The sequence below is a fragment of the Berghia stephanieae genome, chromosome 7, assembly GCF_034508935.2.
Source record: "Berghia stephanieae isolate SIO BIC M18660-M18661 chromosome 7, UCSD_Bste_1.3, whole genome shotgun sequence".
NCBI classification, from domain to species: domain Eukaryota; kingdom Metazoa; phylum Mollusca; class Gastropoda; order Nudibranchia; family Aeolidiidae; genus Berghia; species Berghia stephanieae.
Genome location: NC_088366.1, coordinates 59,163,740 through 59,168,739, shown reverse-complemented (window position 1 = coordinate 59,168,739; position 5,000 = coordinate 59,163,740). Strand labels below are relative to the sequence as shown.

The 5,000-nt window shown below is 36.3% G+C and overlaps 1 protein-coding gene across 6 annotated transcripts in view; it reads right to left on the bottom strand.

Moving 5' to 3' along the window:
* LOC144977567 (uncharacterized) overlaps window positions 1-5,000 on the bottom strand; it is a 191,272-nt gene that overhangs the window by 31,691 nt on the left and 154,581 nt on the right. The window contains exon 1 of one of the 6 annotated variants that reach the window (XM_078922927.1): window positions 3,327-3,490. The exons of 1 other annotated variant lie outside the window; for it this stretch is intronic. The gene's annotated coding sequence lies outside the window, so the exon portion shown is untranslated. Of the gene's footprint in view, window positions 1-756; window positions 958-3,189; window positions 3,491-5,000 lie in introns of those variants that run through there. 4 more of the 6 variants (XM_078922928.1, XM_078922926.1, XM_078922929.1 and 1 more) reach the window with 4 other exon arrangements.

The window sequence follows — 5,000 nt, the reverse complement described above, 5'->3', positions numbered from 1 at the left end:
ATAAACCCACGTTGAATTTCAAACTTTCCTGGAAAAATGACTGGTGAAGAGAGAAACACAATTTGAAACATTTTATTTAAAATACATAATGTATCCAAAGGATAGCAACCAATTGCAACTGTCTTTTTCACGTCATGCATTTAAAAGAGACTATATTTATATTCAATGTGTAACAATGGGTTCTTATTCCGCCCTACTGATATCAAATAAACTTGATACGATAATAAGTAAGTAAAACAAATATCACAGTCACAAACGATCATCGAATTACATAGATAGAAACACTTCAAATAAATAACAGTGTGAAATTGAATGTAAGCTTCAATTTTATGACGAAAACAGGTGAAAATGGACGTTTCGGGTTTCCCCTTTATCAACAAAACAGGATGAATGAAACACTACAAACGAATGAGATAATGTGGTAGAGGCGTTGTTAAGATGAATACACAAAAAGTCACTACCACAGTATCTCATTCGTATGTAGTGTTTCATTCATCCTATTTTGTTGATTTAGGGGAAACCCGAAACATCCATTTTAATCTTTGGGGGGGGGGGGGGAGGGTGTAATTAAATTGAAGCTTACATTCAATTTCATATTGTTATTTATTTCTTCGAGCTTCGAGCAGCAACATTTACATATAGAAACACTTCCACACCACCACCAAACAGTAGGTATAGTTATTATTAACCACAAAATTGTAGCTACACTACACTACTCTTTGAACCAACAAATTGCCACACTTTTAACTAACTTACTAAGTGCGCACACAGCTACTCTTTGAACCAACAACTTGCACACTTTTAACTAACTACTAAGTGCGCACACAGCTACTCTTTGAACCAACAACTTGCACACTTTAACTACTTATGAACTACAAAGTGCGCGCTGCTCTTTGAAACCGACGACTTCCAACAGAAATTCTTCATCGGGATAACAAGGTTCTCTAGATTGACTGTGAAAGTCCTAAGTGAAACACTCACTTTTATGTGCAAGAAAATCCACTTGAATGAAACAGATGTGTCAAGTTGGCTTACGAAAATAAAAATAAGTAAAAAACAAAAAAAAAAAAAAAAGAAAGAAACACACACAAAATAAAATTACAAAGAAAGAGAAAAAAGAAGAAAAAAAAAAACAGAAAAGGGGGAAATTACTTTTTTTTTAAATAGAAAGAAAAAATAAATTAAATAAATAAATAAATAAATATAAATTATAAATAAATGATAAATAAATAAATAAATAAATGTGACCCTTCGTCTCGAAACGGTATAATGTCGGAATGAATTGGATCCCGAAAGTGACTTTAAGAATTAAATTGATAGTACATACCAATTTTTGAGCTTTTGCATTGTGAGAAATTGTCTTCATTCTCTAACATAACAAATCGAAACAAACCCCAAGTTTCATGTTTTTGTCAATAAATTCAATTTTTTTGCACCCAAGTCATCCCGACATAATACCGTTTAGAGACGGTGAGTCACAAATAAATAAAATGGCCAAAACCAAAAGGTAAAAGAAAGTGTGACCCATCGTGTCTAAACGGTAATTATGATGGGATAGATCTAGTTCTGAGAGTTTAATACTATGCCTATTATGAAAAATCTGGGAGTAAAAAGGTGTGTATAGTAGATAGTTCGAAGATGACGTCACTCAGGTCTTTGTTATTGTTTTTTGCCATCCGCGTTTATGAGTAATGCCCGCTGAACTGTATTAACCCGACTATAAACGTTCATGGATACACACCGTTTTGTGTGTTGGTCCATTTTCCTTCCGGATGGCAATGTTGTGAGCTTCTTAGCCAAGCGCATACTATCTATATGAAACAGTGCCAGAAAAGGCGGAGAGAAAAATTTAAGGGAATTAAAAATTTAAAAAACCATCCCCATAAATTCCGCCTGCCTCGACTTGGGAATCGAACCTCAGACCTTCTGATTATCGGTGGTATTATTAGATTCTGATTTGAAGAGAAAGAGCTTTGTATCTTCAATTTGAAATTGGTCAAAATGATGACGTAATTCTGGCCATTTTTGACTCAATTAAATTAAAATAAAATTTTAATTTTGAGCTTTTATTTTGCGCACTATCCACTAAACGCGCTCAAAGCGCTTTACAAAGGGTCCCTGGCCAACAGCAACACTTAACTCATTTAATCCTGGAGTTTTTGCTACTTTTCAAAATTGGAAAAAATGTATTTAAAACGAACATGTGCATGGATAGTTTTATTCAACTATCATTAACATGTAAAATCTAAAAACATTAGCTTTGATACTACGCCTATAATTTGTCTCAGAAATATGTAATAAATAGGCATGGGGTAAAAATAACCCCGGGTAAACTACTGAGATAGTCGGTTTTAGGGTTGAGTGAGTTAACATGTAAGGCGCGATATGACGACTGTCAGGCGATATGACTTTTTTTTTTCGGACAGAGACAACGATGTTAACGGCCAGGTACTCATTTTACACCTGAGTACGGTGAGAGAATGTGAGTAAAGAGTCTTTTCCAAGGACTCAACTATGCGCGAGCGAGGCTCGAACCTAGTACCTTCCGATCCGAAAGCGAATGTCATAGCACAAGACCACATAGCCGCACAATTAAATTAAATTGTCCTCGTTTTACTTCATGACGACACAACACAGGTTAGACCGACGTGCACATATTTTCAGGTCTGATAACCGAACGCAATTATGGGCCTGTTTTAACCTTGTGTTGTAATCGACAATATTAATATAAGGCGTTGATTTAATTAAGAGTATTTCCACAACAACAACAATGAGCCCATAACACTTTTAGGATTATCAGACCTGCATATAAGTATACGTTATGCTTAACAAATAATTAGGAGAGAAAAAGGGATGCCTTCCGAAAGCTCCTACATCCCCAGTATTCTTGTTTTTTATAATGTTCTAGTAGGGGGTTTGGGAGGGTGGAAACTTTTTTTTTAAAAGTCTCCCCCCTCCCAAACCCCCTACTAGAACAAGAATACTGGGGATGTAGGAGCTTTTGGAAGGCCTCCCGAGAAAACGTAATCAAAAGAAAACAACAACAACTAATAATAATAATAATAATAATAATAATAATAATAATAATAATAATAATAATAATAATAATAATAATAATAATAATAATAATAATAATAATAATCGGATATGTCGTATCTACATTAAAAAAAAAAAAAATCTATGTGTAACCTTGGACGTTTAAAGTCTGATTGAAATGATAATCTAGTGAGAATAATAATCCACGCTACACACTTTGAATTGGAACAACTTCAAGAAATAAACACAAACAACAAAACATGCTACGAGCAAACTAAATTTGGACTGACTGATGGCAATGTGAACAGATTGATTTTGCTTTTGGTTCGAGGCTAATGATTAGACTGGCTTTATTATTGTGGTAAAGTACACACTACACACTAATACATTACACGCGTCATTTTGCATCACACAAATAATAATAATAATAATAAATATTAATAATACATCACATAAACTGTACACACGTTACGAAGTCACTATAAAGAACAACAGTTGGGTGTGTGTGTGTGTGTGTGTGTGTGTGTGGGTGTGAGAGAGAGAGAGAGAGAGTGTGTTTGAGTGAGTGTTTGTGTGTAGGAGTGGGGAGGGAGAGGGGGTGTTTGCGCGCGCGCACGCACGGCCATGCACGTGTGTCAGGGAGATGTGAGGAATAAAAATGAAGGGGGTTGGGGGAGGGGGGGGGGGGAGGGGGTAAAGGTTAAAAGGGGGCGCGGAGAGAGCAGTATAAATCACATGTCTAGCTTATAATTAGACACGATACGATACACCAAATGTCAAATAATCGAATTTTGAAAAAAGGGCCGCGGCTTGCCTTGTTTTTTTTTTTGTTTTTTGTTTGTTTTTTAATTTTTCTTCTTTTGAGTCCAAGGCCAGCGGCGTAAAAGTGACATGAGCACATATTGTTGTTGTTGTTGTGTGCTTTATATTGGTAGTGGTGGTTGGAGTTGGTAGTGATGGTGGAAGCAACAACAGCAGCAGCAGCAACGGCAGCTGTCGTAGTGGTAGTGGTGGTGATTGTGGTGGTGGTATTATTATTATCATTATTATTATTATTATTAGTAGTAGTAGTAGTAGTAGTAGTAGTAGTAGTAGTAGTAGTAGTAGTAGTAGTATAGTAGTAGTAGTAGTAGTAGTAGTAGTAGTAGTAGTGGTAGTAGTGGTAGTAGTAGTAGTAGTAGTAGTAGTAGTAGTAGTAGTAGTAGTAGTAGTAGTAGTTGTAGTAGTAGTAGGAGGAGGAGGAGGAGGAGGAGGAGGAGGAGGAGGAGGAGGAGGAGGTGGAGGAGGAGAAGATTATTCAGAAGGAGATGCTAGTGGTCATTATGAAGAAACGATTCTCCTCTCTCTCTCTCTCTTCTCTCTCTCTCTCTCTCTTTCTGTCTCTCTCTCTCTCTCTCTCTCTCTCTCTCTCTCTCTCTCTCTCTCTCTCTCTCTCTCTCTCTCTCTCTCTCTCTATCTATATCTCTCTCTTTTCTAAGTGAAAATGGAATGCGTTTCCCACCCCCTCAGGATGTGTGTGTGTTTTGTGTGTGTGTGTGTGTGTGTGTGTGTGTGCGTACGCGCACTCTGGATAGAGCATACTACCACGTAATTGTTTTCACGCTTGCAAGCGTGTCTAAATGCCCCTTACCAAACACAATAAGATAATACACCAAAGCATTATTAAAGTAATTATCAGCCACCGGGTGTGTTTATAAATATAATTTAATGGGAGGAGTCGGAGAAGAAGAACAAGAAGAGAACGCCAGCCGGAGAGGAGAGGCACGGTTTCCCTATCTAATCGGTATCGTAATAATCATCATCATCGTCAATCTATAAATTATGAAAACTGCTTTTCCTAAACTATTTATCTCCATTTAAAAAAAAAAAATTCAAATTTGAAGATGGTAGGTGATTATAATTTAATCTATTTCCCCTAAAACTTCTGATCCGGTGTATTATTATTAATGTTATCGTGATTATAT